Source organism: Notamacropus eugenii, chromosome 1 (genome assembly GCF_028372415.1).
Source record: "Notamacropus eugenii isolate mMacEug1 chromosome 1, mMacEug1.pri_v2, whole genome shotgun sequence".
In the NCBI taxonomy this organism is placed as follows: Eukaryota; Metazoa; Chordata; class Mammalia; order Diprotodontia; family Macropodidae; genus Notamacropus; species Notamacropus eugenii.
Genome location: NC_092872.1, coordinates 179,635,173 through 179,646,525, shown reverse-complemented (window position 1 = coordinate 179,646,525; position 11,353 = coordinate 179,635,173).

The window sequence follows — 11,353 nt, the reverse complement described above, 5'->3', positions numbered from 1 at the left end:
ACTCCCTTTATGATCCTGATGATGATAGGGTTCAAAGGGAAATAAATACCAGTGTATCATCTCCCCATATTAGAATGTAAGCCGTTTATCCTTGTTTCTCATGAGTTTTCATATTTCTCATTTCTGTGTTTGCATGTACAAGTTCCTACACAACTCCAGCTTTTTCATCAGGAATGCTTAGAAATTCTCTATTTCATTTTAAGGTTCATTTTCCTACCTGTAACATTATATTTAATTTTGCTAAGTAAGCGACTATTGACTGTAAGTGTATATCCTTTGCCTTCTGGAATACTGTAGTCTAAGCTCTCCACTCCTTGAGAGTATTGATAGTTAAATCACATATTCCTCAGTAGAATTCCTCTGGTACTCGAATTCTTTCTTTGTAAATTCTTGCAACATTTTTTTCTTTGACTTGGAAGTTCTGCATTTTGACTTTCATGTTCCTAGGCGTTCTCATTTTGGAATTTCTTTCAGGAGGTAATTATTTCTATTTCTACTTTGCCTTCCAGTTGTGAGATCTGGGCAATTCTCTGATTTCTTGAGTTAAGATGTCTAGGCTTTTTTTTTGGCTTTCAGGTATTGCAAGGATTCTTAAACTTTCTCTCCTTGCTCTGTTTTCCTGGTTGGTTGTTTTTTTGCTATAAGATATTTTATATTTTCTTCTATTTTATTTACTTATTCATTCATTTATTTTAGTTTTTGACTGTTTCAATATTTGTCATCTCATGGAATCATTGGCTTATACTTAGTCCATTCTAACTCCTAGGGGGTGTTGCTTGAATATGGTTTTGTTCCTCCTGAGCTAAACTGTTAATTTCCTTTCCAATTCTTTCTTCCATAGCTCTCATTTCTTTTCCATCTTTTTCTCTAGCACTCATTTCATTAAAAAAACTATTATAAATCTTTGAGAAACTCTTCATCTCTTGTAGGATTTCTATTATTTTGAAGTTTTGTTTGCTGATATTTTGGAGTCATTCCTTCCTCTAGGTTCATATCTTGAGCATCCCTGTCCATAACAGCTTTTCATAGTGGGATTCTTTTTTTCTTTATTTATTCTTCCAGTCTACTCCCCAATTTCGATTTTATCTCCATGTACTTCTGGACAGAGTGGGCTAGCCCTTGCTGTTTTCTTGAGACATTGAGTATTATGTTTTACCATGCTCTCAGGGACAGCTCATGATAGGGACTTGCAAACTTTCAGTGTTCCCAAAAGGTCTGACAAGGGCAAAGTATAACTGTTGCCCACCTAGTCTGGGTTCTGCAAGTTGCTGTCCTAGATTTGGGTTTTCACAAAAGGCTGGTGGGCTTGCCTCCTTTGGAGTTCCAGTAGACTGCTGCTCCCAGTATACTGGGCTCAGACTATCACAGCCAGCTAGAAAGTTGTGCTGGTTCACAGTGACAGAACCATGAACCCTTTATTCTGGGATCTGCTCTGGTTATTCCTCTTCAGGCTTCAGATTGGGCTAGAAGTTGGAACAGAGCCCGCACTCTTCTCTTGGGGCCAGAGCTATACAACCATTGCATTCTTTTGAATTTGTTCCTTGCTCAGTTCACAGTCTAACCTATAACCACTCTTTAATCTGGAATGCCACCCCTATGCACAGGTCCTCTCCTCATTTGCCCTCCATCTGTGACCCAGAACTGCTTAATAAAGGACAAAGCTGACAGTTAACACATGTTCCTGCATCCTGCATGAGGTCCTGGTGCCCCAGTATGGGTTTGGGATTTCAGTCTTGACTTGGTGCATAGCCTTAGTTGTCCTTCAATCTCTGGATGCTGGAATCCTCCCCAGTTTCTGCAGACATAGCTATCTCTTCCCCTATGCTGACCTAGGTTGGAAAAATGACTCGATGTGACTTTTCCTCGGATTTCCCCTTCAGGATCTGGTCTAGTGCATTAGATTTGTTTGGAGTTTTCTGGAGACATGGAAAGCTAGCTGTACTTCTTTCTTCTGCTCTGCCATCATGGCTCCCTCTTAGGCTGGGTTCTTGTTGAAGCTAGCTGGCTCTCTGTGATCCAACTTTACTTCTAACAAATAGTTGACCCATTTCAATTTAATTCAAACACGTATTAAGGACCTTTTATATGGCAGGTGTTTGGGATACAAGGACTAAAAGGAAACAGTCTCTGCTCTCAAGGACCTTATATTCTTCAGGGGTCACTGGGCAGTAAACTGGGACAGTGGATAGAGTGCTGGTCTGGAGTCAAGAGGACCTGAATTCTAAGTGTTCTCAGACACTTAGTAGCTGTGTGACTTTGGGCAAATTTCAATCTCTTCCTGCCTTGTTTTCCTCAATTGTAAAATGGGGGTTTTAATAGCACCCACCTCCCAGAATTGTTGTGAGCATCAAATGAGATAAAGCACTTAGGTATGTTTCCTTTCTTTCTTCTGGGGTGGGGGACATGATTTACACATGTGACTACCCTGACCTTCACTGCTGAAGGCTAGGTTTATTATATTTCACCCCCCCCACCCCTCCCCCTCCAGGTTCTCAAGTACCCGTAAAGGGGCCTGGGGATATATAATCTCAGTCATTGGTTCAATTAGTTTTTACAAAGGAACATTTACTTCACATTTATAGTAAGAACAAACATCCAAACATCCACCCCCAACACCTCAGGACACTTTATAAAGTGTTTGGGGAAGGGAGGAGGATTAGGTTCAAAGCTTAACTCAGTTCCTTTATAGCACAGTTCCACCAAGGTACAAGTCCAATGCATTGCTACTCCTCCTTGGGCTGGGGTCCTAGGCACCTTAGTTTCCCATGGTTTCCCTTCTGGGTTAACAGCACTGTTTGGCTTGGAATCTTAGCTCCAGAGTCACCAGAGCTTAAGTCTGGGGACTCCACCATGTTTGCCTAGAACTGAAAAGAAGAAACAAAACAAATCCAAAAACCAAGCTAGCCCTCAGGGTCACAGGTCCTAAGAGGAGGAGGGAGAAGGTTCCACTTGTCCCACACCCAGCTCACTGCATAGTGCTTAGGATTTGGATGAACAGGACTTTTACCCCCTGGATGCTGCTGGGAAGAGAGACTGTTGTTCCTGTGAGATAAATGACTGTTCAGGAATACAAGATGCCTTCTTCAGAAGCAGATTCCTCCTGTTTCCCACATGGTGCCTCCCTCTGAGGTGATCTGAGCATGAGCAAGGCCTGGTTACACACAGATAAGTAAGTGCAAAATATAAGAAGCCTTTCCTGACCCCACTAAGGTGAGGGCTTTTCTTCACAGATTATCTACAATTTATCTTCTCTGTACCTTGTTTACATGGCTGTTTTCATGTTGGCTCCCCCATTAGCTAGTGAGCTCCTTGAAAGGAAGGGCTAATCTTTGCCTTTGTATCCTCAATGCTCAGCACATTGCTGGCATGTAGTAGTGCTAAATGGATGCTTTATAACTTATTATTTGGGGGCAAAGGGAGAGCACTAATAACAGGGGAAATGATGAATAGCCACCTGTAGAAAGTGGTATTTGAGCTGAGCCTGGAGGAGAACTGAAGATTCCAAGAAAGGAAGGTGAGGTAGGATGGCATTCCAGCCATTGGGATAGATGCAGAGACTGGACATGGAATGTCATGTACAGGTTATTTTGGCTGAAATGTCAACTGCATGAGGAAGATTGGGAGTTGTTCTGAAAGATAGGTTGGAGTAAGACTGTAAAAGGAAATGACCAAAGGAAGGTGTTTCTAGTTACCCTAGAGCACCAGCTCTTAACCTTGGTTTGTGTCACAGATCCCTTCTCAGAAGAGGTTTTTAGTGCATAATACAAAATACATAGCATTGCAAAGAAAACCAAAGTTTAGGGAAATGAAGATGGACTTTTTCTGCCAATGGTAAAGAATTACTCTTCTAGAGGCCTGTGTTTTAGGAACATCAATTTAGCATTTGTGTGAAGGATTGGAAAGGGGAGACTGGAGACAGGGAGACCAAATGGGAGTTTACTGCAATAGTCCAGGTGACAGGGATGAGTACCTGAGCTAGAGTCTCGGATGTGTGAGTAGAAAGGGAAGGATGTGAGAGTTGATGGTTTACAATTGACAAGGTTTAGCAATTGTTTGGATACAGGGTGTGGAGAATGAAGAGTTGAGAACTCCTTGGTTTCAAACTTGGGTGGTGGGATGGTGGTGCCCCAGACTGAAATAGGGAAATTAGGAAGAAGGGTGTACTTTGTGGGATAGATAATGAATTCTCTTTTGGACATTTTGAACTTGAGTTGCCTATGGGACACTCATGTGGAGAGGTGTTGAGCAGGAATTTGGAAATGTGGGACCTGAGTTCAGGAGACAAATGAGGATTGGGTATGTAGATTTGTGAGTCATCTGCATAGAGATGAGAACTGAATACATGGGGAACAAGAGGAACGAGGGTTACATAAGGATCCAGGAAGGATGACTGAGAAGGAATGGCCAGACAGGTAGGGAAGAAAACCTGAAGAAAGCACCATCAGGAAAATTTGGGGAGGAGAGAGAATCCAAGAGGAGGGGGTGACCAACAGCATTAAATATGGCAGAGAGGTCAAGGATGAGGACTGAGAAAAGACCATTAGATTTTACAGTTAAGAGATTGAGGAGTAACTTTGGAGAGTGGTGGGATTGGGACTTATATTGTAAGGAACGGAGAAGTGAATGAGATGTGAGGAAGTGGAAGTAATGAGTATACACAGTCTGGCTGTGACAGGGAGAAGAGATATGAGAATAGTTTTGTTTTGTTTTTTTTTAAAGAATGGGAGAGATGGCAGGCAGTTTTAGGTGCTGGGGAAGAGACCAATGGATAAAGAAGCTTAAGACTATTGAGACAGAAGGACGTTAGAAGGGACAAGCTCCTAGAGGAGACAGGAGTGGACAAGATGACCTTGAAAAGTAGAAGGACCATCTCTTCTTAGTTTGGAACGAAGGAGGAAAAAAAGAGGAATGGGAAGGGGATTTGAATTGTAGAATTGGGAAAGGGAGCTGACAAAAGAGGGCTTCCATTTTCTTAGTAAATCATGAAAAAAGTCTTTGCTGAGGGTGGTGTGGGAGGTTTAGGGAGAAAAGAGAAAGTTTGGACACTGTAGGGACTGACACCAGCTGCAGAAGAGTAAAGGATCCCAGCAGTTGAGATTAGAGAAAAAATTGGGCTGGATCCAGTCAAAACGGTTGTGACTTCCTCTAGCAATATTCAATAGCACATGAGATGATGGATATGGACATTCTGAACTTAAGACCACGGGACAACTCAGATGGAGATATTGAGAAGGAATTTGGAGATGTGGGTCAAAGACATGGAGGTAATCCAAGATTAAGGTTTGGAAAAGGAAAAGGTCAGAAATGGATAAGGGAGTAAGGCATTTAAGGGACTTACTTTGTTTCCAGTGATTAACAAGTGAACTGGTCGACTACAGTGTTAAGATATCAAAGGGAACAAATGAAGACCTGAGTATGGGATGACCAGAGAAGGCAGGGAGGGATGGAGTGACTGAAGGGCACAGATAAACACAAAGAACAGGGTTAGGAGGGGCAGGGAGACATGGAACAGTAGGAGGTTTTGGATTGTGGAGCTGGGATGATGATTCCTGTCCAGAGAGGAGGTGGACTCCTAGATTTTGAGCTAGATTAGGCCTGAGAGGCTATCCAAGCTAACCCCCTCAATAAACCAAGTAAGGGTGAGAGGTAAGATTTAAACTTTGGGTTTCTGTCTCCTAGTCCAATACTTTTTCTCTAGTATGCCACAATGTGGTTGTGGAACTGGGAAGCAATGGGTTTGAGGGGACACTGACTTGGGTTCTGAGACAGGACCTCTCCATGGCAACACTGTCCCTGAACGAGGGAAACCTTGGACCTTATGCCCATGACCAGCCTTCTTGCTCCTGGGAGGGAAGGAGTTCTAGGGGAGGGGGTCCCTCACTCCCCTTTGGACAAGGGGGAGAGAGAAAGCAGGGGAAGAAGCTACAGATTCATCATTATTGGTGAACAATGAGCCATTAAAGCTCTAATTAAAGATGTAATTACAGCAAATAAATTCTGGGCTGGGAATGGATGATGAATGACTGGGAGCTTAGCTCACAGCAGAGGGAATAGGGAGAACACCACTACCCCCATCCCTGGAGAGATCACCCTTCATAAATTACTCTCTTGACCCCCAACCACCCTGTTCCTGGAAAATGCCAATCAATCAAGAGCACTGTAGCCCCTCCTCCTTTCCCTGACTGTGCTGAGAGCCTGAACAAGGGATGGTAGGTAGTAGAGTGTAAAACACTCCAAATGTGGAGTCAGAAGACCCAATCAGAAGAAAACTGGGCCTCAATTTCCTTATCTGTCGCGTGATGTGGTTCAATCAGCCCTAAGTCTATGACCCTATTTACTTTCATGGCTTGCCTGGAAGTACAGGGGTATTTGTCCTCATAGGAGAGCTAGGGAGAGAGGCCTTTTTAGAGAAAGGATGGAGGGAGGGAGACCAGCTTCTATCAGTTAGTAGTGGTCAATCTGAGGTCCAAAGAGTAAGTGACCTTATTCCCCAGAGACCAGAGAAGGTAGCAGTATGGTCAGAGATCCAAGGGTGGCCTCAGGGTGGACTGGTCAGAAAGAGGAACCCTTCAGGAAGCAGCCCTCCTCATCAATTCTAGGTCATTTCTAGGCCATTGAGCACCTATTCTTTTTTCCATTTCAAGCCCCGCTTTATGTCTTGTCTATAAGCTTCTTGGGGGCAAGAACTGTCTTGTCTTGTTCTTCATTTAACACAGTACCTTCCCTTAGCTAATTATCTTCATTTTAAGTGAGGAATTTAAGCCTTCTTTTGGTGACTGGCCCAAAGTACCCTGCATTAGGGCCAGGTTCTGCTCCACATTCTACCTTTTTAAATATCATCTTTGGCTTAGAGGCTGGGAGAGAGCCTATGGTGAGGTCTCAGAGTTGGTGTGACTTTCTCTGTGTCAAATGTGTAGCCAAAAGCAGGGGAGAGAGTGAGGTGTGTATGGCCATCCTACAACAGGATAGAAAATGAAGAAAGGACAGCCAGCCTGGGGCAAGGTCTATGATTCAAATATTTTCCATTTTGTGCCTTTTCCTCCTACCTTCAGGATACCATGACCTTAGGGTTAGGAAGAACCTGGACCTCTTCCTCTGAAACCCTGAGCTTTGGAGGCTGGTATGCTAGGAATATAACTCTAATGGCTTATCCTGTCATGGGGTGGGGGGAAGGGTCCTATGACTGCCCAGGCTCAGTTTATCCACCAGAAACAGGAAGGTCAAACTCTTTCCCCCCTTATTCTGTACCTAAGCTCCAAGTACTTAGTACCCTTGGACTAGTATAGTGCCCCCATCTCTTCTATTTCATAGTGTTCCTTGGGGCCTAAAGCAGTGGAGAAGATGAAGGGACCTTGGAAGTGGCGGACAGCTGAGGCGGAGAGGGGAGGAGAGAGGGAGAGAGGGAGAGAGGAAGAGAGAGAGAGAGAGAGAGAGAGAGAGAGAGACAGGGAGAGAGAGAGAGAGAGAGAGAGAGACAGAGAGAGAGAGAGAGAGAGAGAGAGAGAGAGACAGAGAGAGAGACAGAGAGAGACAGAGACAGAGACAGAGACAGAAAGAGAGAGAAAGAGAGAGAGAAAGAGAGGGAGAGAGAGTGTGTGTGTGCAAGAGGGGTGGGGGGGCATTGACAGCAGAACAAATGCCTGTAATTTTATAACCAATCTCTGTGTGTCCACAGGGGGCCGTTTGCGCCTCCGCTCAGGACCAATCAGTCTGACAGAGCTATGAGTCTGCCTGAGTGAATGTGAGCCTCTCCCCCCACACCACCACTCACAGCAACCTCATTACCACCCACCCATTCCTCCCTGCTTACCCCCAACTGCCCAGTTACGGAGGATCAGGTTCAGACAGGGGGCCAAAAGTAGGCAGGGAGACACTGGGCTCCAGAGATGCAGGGACTTAAACCTTCATAATAGCCTCCTGAGGCTGGCCCAGGCCACAGGGGCACATGAGGTAAGGCAAGTGAGAACATGGTAGGGTCACTCAGACCCAGAGACTTACACTCTAAGCAAATTCATTAAAGAACTTTGAACACTAGGCCAGCCCATTGGGAAGGAGGGAGGGAGATACTGAGAGAGACTCAGATACATAGAGTCAACAACAAACATGTGTTGAGTATTGACTCTACCCTTGCACTCAAGAAGTTTGTAATATAGTTCAGGGATTCTTAACCTGGGACCCATGAACTTGTTTTAAAATATTTTGATAACTGTATTTCAATATAATTATTTTCCCTTATAACACTGTGTATTTGGTTTTATGCATTTAAAAACATTATTGTGAGAATAGGCTTCACCATCCTGCCAAAGGGGATCACAACACAAAGAAAGTCAAGAACTCCTGATTTAGTTGCAGAGATAATGTGCTTATACATCCAAAGAACAAGGTATTTAGAGAGAGAAACACATATGTTCAGAGGAAGAGGGAGAAGACAGACATGGCTGCCTCTCTGCCCATCTCCTGTCAGCCAAACTGGGCTACTCTCTATTGCCTGTATATTCTACAGGCCTCCAGGCTCCCTGTCTTTGCTCAGATAGCTCCCTGTCTGCCGGGATACTCTCTTTCCTTCTTTGTTGAATTCCCACTAATCCTTTAAAACCAAATTTGAATATTACTTCCACCAGGAAGCCTTTCTTGATGCCCCTCGCCAACCTCAGTAAACACTTGGCTTGGATCATTTTTATGCATGTTAAATTATCTTCCAGTATAGTCATGTATGCCATATTCTCTACCAGACTCAGCTTCTGTAGTCCTTTTTCCCCAAAGCCTAAAACTGACCTGTAAAGCAGATGCTTAGGAAATGTTTACTGGATTGAGTTCTTGGTTGGCAAGGATGGGCGATGAAGAGATGGAGAAATGATAGATGGAGAAGAGAAGAAAAGTAAGAGGCCATGGGAAACTAGGAGAAGACCCCTAAACCCAGGAATGTTAAGGTGAGAAGATGGAGTTAGAAGAGCCAGCGGGAGAAGCAGAAGCAAAGAACAGAAAAGGTGAAGGGGAGATGAGGTCTGTGGGAGGAAATGGGGGATTGGGCTGTACGGGAGAGTAAGGACAGACAGACGGGAGAGTTAAGATGAATAGAGGAGAGTGAGATGAGATCATGAGAACTTCAGAGACTATCTGGTTCAATGGTGTTATTTTGCAGATGAGGAAACTAAGGCTCAGGAAGGCTTAAATGACTTACCCAGAGTCATATAGGCAGAATCAAGAGGCAGGGTTGGGACTGAGCCAGTCCTCTTTCCACCACACCATGAGATACAGGGTGAGGCAGGGGATCAAAGCAAAGAGGAAATGGTGGAACAGTGACACTGGTTGTGGGGCTGAGGCCCTGGTCTTGCCAATTATGAGGCTCCTGAAGGATGTGTGTATGCGTGCGTGCGTGCATGCATGTGTGCGTGCGTGTGTGCGTGCATGCGTGTGTGTGTGTGTGTGTGTGTGCGCGTGTGTGTGTGTGTGTGTGTGTGTGTGTTGGAGGGAAGGTGGAGTGTGTGGGGCTTTCTGCCTATGATTGGTGGTTATTAAAGGGCGGCCTTGCTGGGCTATCTGGCTCCGGGGACGGCCAAGCTCCCATTAGTCTCTCTAATTGTCAACAATCTAATTTAGTGTCTGCAGCCCAAGCCGGCTTCGGGTTAAACAGAGAGAGCTAGGCTTGGTCATAAATCTGTCCTCCCAGGCCAGCTCCCTGGTGCTAACTCTGCAGCTAAGTGGAGGTGGTGGAGGGTGGGGGAAGAGGGGGTTAGGGCTGTCCTCAGGGTGACCCTCAATTGCTGGTGTCAATGCTCTTGATCACAACTGATTCCTGACCCCCTCATGGAGTAGGACCCATAGGGGACTTCTTTGGGAGCATCCCCCAGCAGTCACCTCAGATTCTTAAAGGGACAGTCTTTAACGGCAGAAAATGCAATCCTCCACACCTATTAAATCTTTACCCATGTCTCTGAGACTCTCTTGACCATTTCAGATCACTTTTTCTTTAAACAACAGATTTTCAAATGATCACTGTGATGAGAATACAGAGACAAGGAAGTTAATTCAGTGTGAGGACAGTCACTACCCACCTGAGTAACAGGGAAGAGTTAAATAGTGTGACATGCTGTGGCTGACTGCGATGTAAATGACACTACCACTAACAATGTGATTCGGTGGAACGGTTGAACCCTAGTTGCGGCCTGGAGATGGGAGCCACTAATCCTCTTTGCCCATCCATGATCCAGATTCTCTGTTCTGCCCCCCCATCAGACCATGGGAGAGCTGAAAGGGAGTACTGGGTTCCTGGCATGGGGAATGGAAAGTACTGATAGTCTAGATGAAGGGTCAATAGCAGAGATTTAGGAATGAATAGCTCCTCTCCATAGCAAGAAAATTCCTCCCCTAGGTCTAAGTGGGAACATCCTCCTACTCTCACCACATGGTCTAAAGTTTTAACTCTTTTTTTTTTTTTTTTGCCTCTCTAGGGTCTCAAATGAAAAAAAAAAGGTTTCCCAATCCTCCCAAGTCCACAAGGGCTTGGAAAGGGGGTGGGCTCAGATACTAATGACCTTGCTCCCCTGAGAGCTGCTAATTGAAAGCCAAAGGTTTGTTGGGTACAAGGAGAAGCTTCAGGACTGAGGGGGGTCCTAAGAGGCTAGGGTTGATAGGGGGGAGGAAACCAATTTCTCTCAGTTGCAGCTCCATCAGCATTCAGACACCCACCCAGCCTCCCCTGCTGCTAACGAAGTGCCTTTAATTAGCAATCTAATAAAATGCTCTTAATTGGTAAGAGCCAATCAGGAAATGGGGAGGTCTCCCCCTCCCCCCCCACTGCTGATGGCAGCAGCAGTTGTGAAGAAGGAAGGTTGCTGTCCCAGACCAGAGAATGATGAGAATACTGAGAGTATTTGCAAAGGCAGCTTTAGGGACTCCAGCCTTTTTGGGGTAAAAGGGGCTTGATATTGATAGGATTGTAAGAATGGAGTTCACTCTCTCCAAGTCTCAAGCTTTAACCAGGCCAGGAATCAGACTTGAAATATTTAGGTTTGTGTCTTAGTAAGAGCACCTGCCTCCTCCCTGTCCTGTGATATTAAAGCCTCTAGAGGGACAGTGATACTCTACTATGGGAGCAGAGAGGTGGTCACCACCAGTAAGAGGAAGAAAAAAGCTGTTCTCCTTATGGGAAGGCTACAGAGGACCTTCTACCACGACTGAAGGGGCTTGAATAACATAAACCACAAACTCCTCACAAGGAAGGGGAAATAGAATCTAGAAGGATCTTCTTTATCAGATTCAATCTCATAGCATCAGAGAAGACAGGCACTATCTGTGTCCATCAGTCCTACTCAGACCATGGGGGCTAATTCCTCTAGGAAAGAGGGAGAAG